Source organism: Pithys albifrons, chromosome 3 (genome assembly GCF_047495875.1).
Source record: "Pithys albifrons albifrons isolate INPA30051 chromosome 3, PitAlb_v1, whole genome shotgun sequence".
Taxonomy (NCBI): Eukaryota; Metazoa; Chordata; class Aves; order Passeriformes; family Thamnophilidae; genus Pithys; species Pithys albifrons.
Window position 1 is genome coordinate 84,468,558 of NC_092460.1, and position 13,055 is coordinate 84,481,612.

The window sequence follows — 13,055 nt, forward strand, 5'->3', positions numbered from 1 at the left end:
GATGTTGTCCCAGGGGGGATGGAGAGGACCAGGCCCACCACTGGCTCACAGGGTATCTCAGGAAAGTAAAATGTGTTGTTCAGGGTCTCTCCTTTCTGCTTGAGTTTGTCTCTCTGGGGAATAAGCTTCTTCTTAAGTAATGTGTAGTTAAGATAGTAGAATTTGTGTGTTCGTTATGAAGTTGAGGTGAGGAACTTGTTGTTGCAGACTTGTGTGAGTGTATATTTGTACTCTCTTCTAATTGTCTCTTTCTTTCTGTGAAAAATATATGTAGATTTAGTATAAATGCGATTCGAAGTGGGTTTTTTCTTTCCCCTCTCTTTTCCTCCCTTTCCCTGGTGTTAGGAGGGAGGCTTTTCTCTCTGTGCTTGGGGGGGTTGCCAGTTGCTTATCTCAAACCAAGACAGTGTGTATAAATTATTTCAGCTGCTCAGAAATTTAAACAAGATTTTATAAAAAGAAGTGACTGGATTAAAATGCCTTCAGATTTGTTAATTTTTAAGCTGTATTTATGACATAATTCATATTTGTTTTCTGGGTTTTGAATATTTAGCATATATGCATGCTTTTCTCTAAAACAAAGGGCCAATAATTTTATTTTATTTTATTTTGATGTTTAAGATGAGGGTCTCATCAAATGTAATAATGTTATAATTCACATCTTCAGGATAACCACCAAATGTTACAAGTGTAGCAATAGGCATAGGCAAGATTGTACATGCAGAATGATTTTTTCTACTCATAAAGATCATTTATAGAAATAAATTATGTACCTTAAATTACACAAGCAGTTAAACATTGTATAAATATTTGCTTTGTTTGTTCAAGTGCTTCACAGCAATTTTATCCTTTAGAGTTTCTCATCTTTCTTTACTACTATCTGAGTATTTGTTTTGTTTTGTTTTCAATATCTGCATTTAATTTTTTTTCTTTCCTCTTAAAAACTTAAACAGCTTATGCTGTTCAATGGCTTAGTAGTAGGAGAGAAAATACCCATGTATTTAGGGATTTGTAAACCTTCTGTAAGCATGACTATAGAATTATATTCCTGAAGCAAGTAATAAACTAAGACATTTTAACTTCTTGTTATATATTATGAATCAAGAGTCTTTGTATGTGACCCTGGACATTAATTCACTTGAAGAATGTCCTTAAAACACTGAAAACAACTGTTCTAACAACACATAGATGCAGACAAGGTAGATATGAAGAATTAGATGTAAATCCATACAATACTTTCCAGGAAGGGAGGAACAACTCAACTCTCACCCTCAGGGCATCTACTTGTGTTTTATGTGCAGTTTCAGTATGGTTTAATAGCTCAAGATCATGCTAACTTGTTAACATGCCTCCTGTTTTGGAAATTATTGCATCCTTCAGTCTTAGAATACATCCAGAACACACTCATTTACACCTGGAGGGAACTGTGCAGCTGTACCTTACAGCTGAGATATGGGATACTAGGGCAGCAGGGAGATAGTGTTTTCCCTGGTTTGTCAGCAGCAGCTGTTTGGCTCACAGCAATTGCCAGAAATCTAAAAGTTAGTGTCAGTTGTCTCTCTGATTCTGTGTATCCTGTGGGGTTTTGACTGCTCAGGAAAATACAATTCCCTCTAGCCTTGATGCTCTTTGGTTCTATGACATTCATAGCTCAATTGGAAAGGACTCATTTTCCCCAAGGCTTTTGTGGCCAAGGTACAGCCTGTATGCATATCTCCAATACTGATGTTAATCCTTGACTCCTTTAGCTAGTGTCATAGCACCAGCCTGGTGTATCAGGCTTCATTGAGCCAGGGTTTTTCAATTCACAGTGAAAAGATGTGGAAAAGATTAATGGATTTTCAAGCAAATTCTACATATACTCTACACAACAACCACACTAACTCTCAATTTAAACAAACAAACAAAAAAAAAGGTACAATGAAAAAAAAATCAGCAGGACAAAGATAGGGCAATAAGAAATTAATAATATATCAAAAATCCAGAACATAATCTCCATTCCATAAAAAAAAAGTCAGTTCTGAAATCTTGGTGAAAAAATTGAAATATTGTCCATTTGAAAGAGCCAGATATTACACTCAGGAGTATATACAGAAAATCTTTTAGAAGGATGAACAGCAGATGTGTCAGGGTGCTGAGTCAGCCTTAATGACCCCAATCAGCCTCATCTGGAGCCTCTGTCCGCAGTCATGGGCCCAGGACCTCTATTTAAGCTCTGCCCTAAGCACTTTTTTCCTCCTTAAGCTATGCTGTGTTTCTTCTTCAGCAGTCCCTGGTTATGGGGAGTTTGACTTGTGGACTGCCTTGATCCTGATTTTACCTGCCTGGTCCGATGGATGTGATCCTAACTGTGACCTATGGGCTGACCTCAGACTATGCCCATCACTGTGATACTGCCTTATGTTCTGAGCATTGGGTTGAGTCACTGTCTCAGGTTTTGTCTTGGTTGGATATTGGGGGATGAGGCTCTGACTTCTGGCCCTGCTGGCCTTGGTATCCCTATTGGCTTCTAAGTCCTTACAGAGAAGCTGGTCCCTGCTGTTCCCTGAGAGGATAGATGTCCAGGTTCTAAATGGTCTCTCACAAACTTCATGTGTCTTTCTCTCTTATATACCTTTTTTTTTTTAATACCAGAATTAACTGCTGTGAGTAAGAGAGATGTTCTAGCAAACTAAGTGCCTGAGATTTTGGCCTCTAGTAGTAGGAGTGAAAGTTATGTTTATGAAGTGCTATAGAACCATGCCAGGTCTGAATCTGGTCATACTTCTGCTGTTACTCTGCAGGAAGCACTTCTTGTGTGTAATGTAAATATTTCATGTGCAGTCTTCACTTTAGCCAAGTTGAGATGATAAAGTAGAAACCATGCAGAGTTTGAACCACTTCTTAGCTATTTGTCAACAGACATTCTTGAAAATAAAATGAAAACTAAAATGCCTAAATCTGTATGAGTTATATGAGTGATGCCAAAGGAAGGTACTAAAAATGTCTCTAGGCATTGCGAAACATGAAAACCAGCTATTTTGTTGGGCAGGGCACCCCAGATTGCTTCTGTATATACTAGAAAAGCCAGAATATCCTTGAATTCCTAGTTTGAAGCATATAATAGCACAAGAAAATCTTGGTAACTCTCAAAGGGGTTTAATAACTGGGGGGGGGGGGGGGTGTTTTTTATTTTGTTTTGTGGTTTTTTATTGTTTTTTGTTTGTTTGGTGTTTTTTGGCTCTGTTGCAAGATTTTAGAGCAATCATGTTGTAGAATAGGTGAATGATAGAACTGGATTCCTATAGGCAACTTGGTATGGAAGAAAGTAGGAATCCCAAATTTTTAACTGCTCTACCTCAAAAACCTGGAGTTTAGTTTTTCACCTACATTCAGGTGTGTTCTCTGACTCGTGAACATGAAAAAATCCCTATTAGTTGTGTTCACCTTTATTCTTTGTTCATTTGTATAACAGAGAACAGTCTGTTTCAGTTGGGGAAGGCAAAGACTTGTTGCCACTTTTGATACTGATGGCTACAAAACTAGAGAAGAGTGAAATACACTTTCCTGAAACTGATGTCTAACTTCTACTTAGTGTAGGAACTTAACCTTTCATATGCATAATACCTAAGTTCTAGGAAATAACTTAGGCGCATTCAATAATAATGTAAAAGAGTTTGGAAATTTATTCTTTTGTTACATCTTTCCCTCCTTTGCACAAGAAACCTGGCTGTGAGAACCAAGAACAGTAGGAAACAAAGGCTGTTTTCTGGGTCCCACAGTGACTGAGAACTTAAAGATCTCTAATGCAAGCTGAAAAACAAAACAGAACTGAAATATATTTTTTCATATTTCTGTTCCATCTGGGTTTCTAAGACCTAGCCCATTGACCAAGTGGCCTGAATCACGATTCTGAAATGTAGGCACCGACAAAATTGTTATGAGTACTTCCTTTTCTTTTCTTAAAAAAGATGGTTTTGAATTAAGAAAAAAGTAAAATTATAGAACATGTACAAAGAAACTACTTTCCCAAGGCCATATAAAAGGGTTCTGCCATTTCACAATGTGAAGATAGAGGTATTAAACTGCCTTTGTAAAGGCAGACTGTAGAAAGCAAAATGAAGTTTAATCACAGTTTTACTAAATAGCTATACTTAGAGATTTGAATTATCTATAACTAATACAAATCAATTGGGAGAAAAAACCCTACTGAAATAATAGTTACATATATGTAACTGTGTAAGGTTTGTTGTAAGAAGAAGCAGTGTGAGGGAATTTTTTGATATTTTGCTAGTGTCCTTAGTACAAAGAAAAGGGGTGCAGTTTTTAGCACTGTTATTTATCCAGTTATTAATTTCTTGTGTGAAGAACACCAATTTTTTACTCAAATTTAATGTTCAAAAGGAAAATCATATTTCATTAAATCAATGTAATTAGAAATAAGGAGACTGCTATTTTAATTCCTGCATCTAACTTAAAAGTGAACTGTCCAAAATGACAGTGGCCTCTCTGAGGGTGAGGAAACATTACATTAATAACTTTCAGATACAGATGTGAGTTCAATTATTGCACAGAAATAGTTATATAGCACATCTTGATAATCACTTTATTTTGGAGGTTATACAGGAAGTACTGTAAGTCAGCTCTTTGACTTGCAGAAATCACCAGGGAATGATGCAGTTTGTTTACACTTCTTGATATGTCTTACTGACTAGCCAGTTCACCCATGAAGTTACTGAGTTTGAACTGTATGCCGCTGCTGCACATGGAACATACTAAGCCAGCAAACCAATTTTGCTCTTTTTATTCTGATGTTGATATGATTTAGAATTTGATGGGTTTACTGCACAGGACTACAAATTTGATTTTTCATTAATTGGTGTTTTGTTGGTTTTGGTGTTTGTTTTTGTTTTCATGTGCTGGCTGCATCAATAAATTTTTTTCCACCAATAGAAAATAGGTCATAAGAGCTCTAATTCAATACAGATGTCTACACCGCAGTTATAAAACCTACAAAGCTAGTGGTGCTGCATTTCCAGTAGTAAAGGAAACCCTTAGCTGTAGGGGTGCAACCCAAAACTCTCTAATATACCATTTGTTATTATGTACAAAAAAAAAAAAAGAATTTTTATTAACAAGTGTTAACAAATTAGAGGCCAGCCAACTGTATTAAATCAAGAGTTTTTTCTCAAGCATTTTATGGTCCCAGCTACTCTGGTCTCATGAGGATCTAGTGAATCAGCAACTGTAGTGTTAACAGTCATTGCTATGACTGCATGATAAGGCATGGCCTTCATTTTACAATATAACAATATATTATCCGTCTATAATGGATATGTATAATATCCCTTGCCTTAAGGTCTTGTTTTATTGCAGTCCAATGCAAAATATGGTAAGGCATAGTGATGTAATTTTTGAAATATTAAATTAAGAATGTAAACAATAAGTATTTTAGTTACCTACTTAGATACACAGTTAATTCTCAAAATTATCAGTGAGTGACTGCTCAGTAGGTGACTAAGAAACAACTTAGAAAAGAAAAATATCAAACTGTTCTTTAATTTTAATGTGTTTTTGTAGAAATTAACAAACATTTTATATAAGGTAAGCACTTTTCCCCCTCTTATCAGGAGGGTTTTGGGTTTTAGGTTTGTTGGTTTTTTTTTGTTTTTTGGTTGTTTTTTTTTTGGGGGGGGGGGGGGGGCTGTGCTTTTTACTGTAAGTACCTACCAGTACAACATTATTACCTGGAAATACATTTTTCTCTTCTACTATCAGAAAAATCAAGGCTAAAAGTATGAGTTTAGTTCTAAATCAGCTATGAGGCAAAATATCTGTTGTAAACAGTAGCCTGAAAAATATCTGTTGAAAGCTGCATGATGATTTGAATCCCAGAAAGACTACTTTGAAAAAATTTTCATTGCAGGAATGTTATCACTTATGTCCAGTTTTGTTGTGTTTGAAGCAGAAACTTGTTTCTGTTGCCATTCCTGGAATATGAATTCCATGTTATGATGCAGAAGTTTTATTAGTTTTTTTATAAGCAAAGGAGATCACGTTACATATGTGAAGTTAATTTGTCATTCCTATTAATATTTCATTTTAATAGTCTTAATCAGGAATAAATTCATCAGCAATAAAGTTAGAGTAGTTTTATACCTGTCATGTGAAACAGAGGAGGGAGACAGAAATGCAAAGATTTCTAGTCTTAACTGTATTAATAAGAAATTATTAGCAATAAACACAGACAATCAGATCCTTATGTTCCCAACACTGCCTGTCGACCACGGACAGCACAAAGGTTGGAAGGGTCTCTGACCTCTGATATGAAGCCAACACTTAAGCCGGGGAGAACTTATCAGCTAAATAAGCTCTTCCAGAAAAAATAGAGCCTTATGAACCCAGCACTGCCTGCCGAACTGCTGGACAGAGCGCAGGTTGGAAGGATTTCTAACTTCTGCTATTGAAGCCACACTTAATAGCTAGAAAAGAACTTTTCCCACAACAGCTCCCGAAATAACATTTATTAATAAAAGTGTGTGACAGCTGCAAAATTGTATTTAATTGATAATAAAAGACCCCAAAATAAACCAGCACAAAACACATTTTACAGAGAAAAACGCACCAAACTCGAGTTACAATACAGCAATGTATTCCATTTTCACAACAGAAAAAAAACTAGCAACAAAGAACTACTAACTAAAAACACAGCCACCTAAAACTCTAGACACTCTTTCAATAACCAAGGACAATAGAATAGCTTGCACACCACTTTCTCTCTGTAACACAAAGCAAAAGGAAAGAACAGAGCTGCTTCTTATCAACACCCATGTTGAAAAAGAAACTGCACATTGCAAAAGAAAGCAATAACTAATATAAAGTAGCAAAGTGTAAAGCAAATTACTGTTATTAGTATTAAGGTAGTAAAACACAGTTAGAAAAGGAGATGCTAATAAAGTAAGAATCAAAGTAGCTGTTAGCATAAGATGTAAGATAGAATGTATAAAGGAATAAGCTTTGTAAGAAAGTAAAGTTAAGAAAGTATAGAAAAATAGAAAGCACATGGTCTCTTTACCCCTACATTGTTCCAGGAGGAGGCCGGACAAGGTGCTAGAAGTTACCCCACCAGAGACATGCCATTTTCCCCCCTCTCTGCAGTTAAAACTGCATCTCTTTTTATCCCTTTTTTTTTCCTTCAGGTGGTTGTGTGACTAAAGTCAATCTTTTTTGGGGGGTGGTACAGATGCCTGAGGGGGATGGGCTCCTTGAGTGGTCATAGAAGATATCACAAAGTGGGGCGGTGTCATTATTTAACAACACTCCACCCTATGTTAATCTTATCAGTTTGAAAGCTGTTGTTCTCGGCTGGGAGCACCCCTCCAGGGGGCTGAGGCATTTCCCTCAACCCATCCAGGCTTATCAGCACCATCATGCCACAATACCCATCCTATTGGCTCTTCTGCTGTGCTCACACTCTCTCCCCAAAAGTCAGGGGGCCATCTCCCTCCATGAGAAGTGAGGGGTGTAACAGCAAGCTCTTACTGCCCTGGGATCTATACTGAGAGGAATTTACCACTCATGGGTGTATTCCCTTTTTCCTTAGTCCTGGAATTTGCTTGAGATTATTTTTTTCTTGTTTTAGGCTGCTGCTTTCTGTCTACTCTAGTATGAGGTGTGTGCTCTCACAGCCTTCTCCTGCGCCTCTTGTTTGCTAGCAGTGAGCCATTTCCATAGAGGCACTGGCAGAGCTTAGACTCAGGCAGGGAAGACAACAGGCATCTGGACCTGAGTAAGAAGCTGCAACAAGCTCAGCCCAGCTTTGGCCAAGGTGAGCTCAGGCCAGCCCTGAGCTCAGTGCTCCCGAATCAGAACAGAGCCTGAGGACTTGAAGTTGCATGGTCAAGTTAACACTATGTCTAGGTTTGACCCAGTCCCCCTGCCAACCTCAAACTGCCTCCCCCTCCTCCCTCCGCTCTTCCAAGCAAAGGAAAAACATTGAAAGAAAACCGAAAACCTGAAAGAAATTGAATTAAATCAGAATATATAAATATATATATATATATAAAATCTCGCAGGGGAAAAAGGGAGAAGAAAAAGGGGAAACAGGGACAACAGATGGACAAACAGAAAACAGAACAGACAAGTATGATCGGAACCCCCAAAACTTGGCAAAATACAATCTCACCAAACCTCCCTCAAGAGAGAACCAGCTCTCATCTGATTTTCAAAGTAGCAGATCATGGCCGTCACTGCAACAGGGCCCCAGGCTCTGATAAGACAAGACCGACACCTGGACTCCCTGCTCCCAAGCCATGGCAGAAGAAGAGAGAGAAACTTCCTCTCTCTCTCTTAGTTATACTCCCTTGTTGCATGGAAAAACACAATGTGGAATACCTGGGAAATGGCCATTTCCTTAGTTACAACTTGTTACTAAGGAAGGCCTGGATCAAAACTATCACACGCTGACCAACCCCTACTCAACTACAGGGCTGCTTTCTTGTTGTTCTGACTCCCAGTAGGAAGGAAAATAGAAGAAAACAGACACACACACAAAAAGGCAACCAATCCTTGTGGGCTGAGACAAAGACAGTGGAGTAGGTTAGAGATTGGGGGAGAAAGGATACAAAGGCAATCACAATCTTTGACAACTGAACTGATGATGGAGCAGTGACATTCTTAGGAAACAAAACTCCCCCACTTCTTCCTTTAACACGGGTTAAGGTTAGGGTATGGAATCTCCCTTTAGCCAATTTGGGTCAGCTTTCCCAGCTGTGCCCCTCTCAAACTCTTGCCCACCTGTGGCCTAATTGTGGGAGGCCACTGCCTTGATGCTGTACAAGCATTATTCAGCAACACACAAAACACCATTATCAATGCTGGTTTAGCCACAAATCCAAAATACAGCACCAGATGGGTTGCGATGAAGAAAGCTAGCACCATCCCAGCTGACAAAGTGCAGCTTGTAATGGTGAAAATCAATTAACTTATCTGTAATAGTAAGTGGCAGTTAAGTAGGAGCAAAGAGAAAAAAATTGTTTTCTTTTGGATGTTGCACTGCATTTTCACATGGTGCTACACAGTTTTGTTAGAACTATTTGAATATATTAATTTTCATGTGCTTCTGTTTCTACATTATTTTTGGTTTCTCAGGAAGTTTTGTGAGAATCTTTTAATGAAAATATGAAAGATGTAACATAATAAAAACAAATTCTTCTCAATCTTTCAAAAAATGTTTGCTTTACTGAGTTAAGAAAGAGTTCAGGAAGGAAAAAAAGTGAATCCCATGAAAAGTTGCTTCCATATACTCAAAGAAAACAACATAGTAGGAGAATCAATGTAATTGTACTACTTTGGCAAAGTTCTCAGCACTAAAAATATGTATAATTTGCAACTCCTTTCTATAAGTGAAATTACAATCAGGAAACCCATATCTAGCTCAGAATCAAATAAATGAAAAATTGGGATCTCAAGTTATAGTGCCAGGTAATTCTTGAGGAACCCTTGAAAAATGATTACTGGGAGAGAAATACAAGAATGAGTTAATGATCTAATTGATGTAAAAGTGTCATAAAGTCCAGTTACAATTGTGGCTTAAATATAGATAGATTGAGTTATAGATAAGTGGAGAAAAGTCTTCAAGTCAATTTGCCCATAGATAAATAGACATATCCATTTCTTATTTAAGTTACTGATCTTTAATATTAGACCAAAAACACAATAAATTCTTGTTACACTTAGTACATTGCTTTAAATTCATATTAACTTTCTGATCTGCAAAGCACTGGTAAGATGTAAGTTATATTTCTTTGATTTCTTGTCTGTATTTTGTTTCAGAAATAGCTTAAAGGTTAGGCCACCTCTGGTCTCAGCAGAGTTATGTGATGCAAACCACTCCAAATTAATATTAACTATAAATTTTTCTTTTAAGAAAACAACTTTCTTTTTTAGTGGATATTTCTCTGGCGCAGGTTTGGCCTAGCTGTTGCCAACCCTGGACTGGCCCCCCTTCCTCCTCCCAGAACCTTCTCAGCAAAGGAAGGGAAAAAAAAACCTGTAAAGAAACACACTCTAAAGAAACTGAACTGAATAAAAAGAATAAATTATATTTTCTAACATTTACAATCACACTGTATACACAGTACGTAGGATCCCACCCCCAGGGGAAAGGGAAAGGGAAAAAGGGAATAGGAGACTGAGTCCCTGGAAAATTGAGAAGAACACAAAACCAAACCAAAAGAAACAAATGAATCAGACAAAACACAACTAAAACCCTCAAGGAAGGGGAACAAATATGAAACAATCTCACCCAGGACAGGAGAACCATGAACAACCAGAGGGTCCAGGCTCCAACCACCTCCCACCAGCTCCTCAGCCAAGGAAGGGAAGAAAAAAAACCACTCCCCCTCTGCTACGTGGAAGACACGTGTGGAATACTTGTAACTTCCTTAGATACAATGGTTACTGAGGAAGCCATGGGTCAAACCATTACATTCTCACATTGTTCCAGTTCTCCAGGAAATTGAAGACTGTTAGCACTTCCAGTAGACAGAGCTATTTATTGAAAAGTGATTTCACTTTTATCACCATTATATAGCTCTTCAGCCCCCCAGGTATTTTCTGAAAGTCTTTTGCTTTTTACTGATTCTCATGTCACCATTATTTCATATTCCTCCTATGTTCTGATAAAAAAAATGACAAAGGAAAATAAAGCAAGAAGATAGAGAAAGCTAAAAATCCCTATAAATCTCTGTAATTTAGACATTTTGATTCACTGGCATGTTAATTACAGAATGAGTGAGACTGGAAGGCACCACAGTGGGTCATCCTGTCCATCTTCCCTGCTAAAGAGGGGTCATCCAATTGCACAGAATTATGTTCTGATGTTTCTTGAATATCTTCAGTGAGGTAGATTCCATAACATCTCTGGGCAATCTGCCCCAGTGTGTGCTCACCCATATGGTAAAGAAGTTCTTTTTCATATTCAGGTAGAACTTCCTGTGCATCAGTTCCTGCCCATTGCCTTTTGTCCTATTGCCTTGCACCACTGAGAAGAACATGGCTCCATCCTCTTGATAGCCTCCCTTCAGATATTTCTATACATTGATAAGATCCCACCTTAGACATCTCTTCTAGAGGTTGAACAGGCCCAGCTCTCTTAGCATATAACCATCTGAGAGATGCTCCAGTCCCCTAATCATCATCTTCATAGTCCCCCGCTGGACTTGTTCCAGGAGCTCCATGTCTCTCTTGTACTGGGTAGCTCAGAACTGGACATGGCCTTCCAGATGAAACCTCATCAGGGCTGAGTAGAGAGGCAGGGCCACATTCTTCAACTTACTGGCAATTTTTTTCCTCATATACCTCACATATCATTGGCCTTCTTTGCCACAAGGGCACACTGCTAGCTCATGGACAGCTTATTCATCAGGACCCCCAGGCTCTACTCCACAGAGCTGCTTTCCAGCAGGTCAGTCCCCAGCCTCGTGCCTGGGGTTATTCTGTCCCAGGTGGAAGACCCTGCACTTGCCTTTGTTGAATTTCAGGCAGTTCTCTTCCCATGTCTCCAGCCTGTTGAGGTCATTCTGAAGGTCTGTGCAGCATCTGCCCCTTCATTCAAGTCACTGATGAATAAGCTAAACCATAGCGGACATAGTACATGTACTCCTAGTGGCTGAAAAGTACTTAGGTAGTGGAGTCTATTTGAATGATACTGCAGAAATTTTTTGGGAAAAAAAAAGACTATAAATGGCACATCTGTCACAAGAGAGTTGTATAAGGAAATTCTTGATGATTTCGATTCCTTTGGAGGCCTATAAGTCACTCTTCCATTTAATCTGTAATATTGTGGTTATTTTCTGGTGACTTATGTGATTTGCATGCCCCTACCTTGTGCATCATCACGTGTATACAACACTAGGAGACACATAAGATTGTATTGAATACAAGGCTGTACTAAATTAATCATAATAATACATTCACAAATCTATCACCACCTTTCACCAAAGAAGTGACAGAATATCTAGCTACATTATTACTGATGCTATAATTCATGCCTTATTTCCTTTTCCTTGAGATTTTCCAAAACTTCAATCCTCTACTTTGAAGATATGGGTCTTTATCAAAAGTGTTCCTTTATTTAATCCTTAATGTTGAAATACTTTTCAATATCCTTGGCAAATTTAACTGGCTAGTGCAGGAATTATTGTAAAATCTCCATTACTAATGATGGTTATAGTATTAATTCAGGCTAGTGAAAGTATACATAGTAAATCCTGCTTTGGCCTGGTTTTCATTCTATTGTCTCCACATCTACTGCTGCTATGTGCACTTAAAAAAGAACCCTGCTATTTTCTAGGTATATAAAATTTAACAGCTCTTACTAAATATAGTGTAATCATAACAAACAACAAAAAAGAAAAAGTGCATAAGTATTTCTTCTGCAATTAAGTAATCCATATCTCCTTTCTCTAACAAAAATCTAATTCTGCTTTTAAAATTAGAAAGACTTACAGACTGAAATTTATTTGCTAGTACATTATTTACTTAAATTTTCAATATGAAAATACATAAGGCAAAAAACTATAGATTTTTACCTGAATTCAATGTATGGTCTGGAAAGCAAATTATTCTGTCTGAGTTTGTTTGGTTTGGCTTGGTTTTTTTTTTAACTTAAGATATAGCCTAAAAGTCACAAAGAAAACAACAGTTTTATTTTTTACTCATTTTTGCTTTGTTCTGGTTTGTTTTGTTTTGTCTTGTTTTGTTTTTTTGTGGGTTTTTTTTAGTATTTTGAGCTGTTTCTTTTCTTGTATTGAAAAAGCACCTAATTTTTCACAGAAGACAGAGTAAAAAATATTGAAACCTTAGAGTGCTTAATTGAAAAAAGATGAAACAACTATGGTATATTTTTTTCCCTGTAAGTCCTTCCATCCTTCATATACAATAGGTAGGAAAACAATGCTGAAAATAGTTATGCTCACAGTGCGTTAAGCTGTATTAGTGATAAAAGAAGGGAAGATGCATCAGTGTTTTTAACATAGCATAAATCACAAGTACTGCAAATAATTCACAGAGCA

The 13,055-nt window shown here is 37.5% G+C and overlaps 1 long non-coding RNA gene across 2 annotated transcripts in view; it reads right to left on the reverse strand.

Annotated features, from left to right (window-relative positions):
* LOC139670598 (uncharacterized) overlaps positions 1-10,360 on the reverse strand; it is a 61,233-nt gene extending 50,873 nt beyond the window's left edge. The window contains exon 1 of one of the 2 annotated variants that reach the window (XR_011697514.1): positions 10,286-10,360. This is a non-coding gene — a long non-coding RNA (uncharacterized lncRNA). The remainder of the gene's footprint in view (positions 1-10,285) is intronic. The other variant, XR_011697516.1, reaches the window with a different exon arrangement.
* Positions 10,361-13,055: the final 2,695 nt, after the last annotated feature.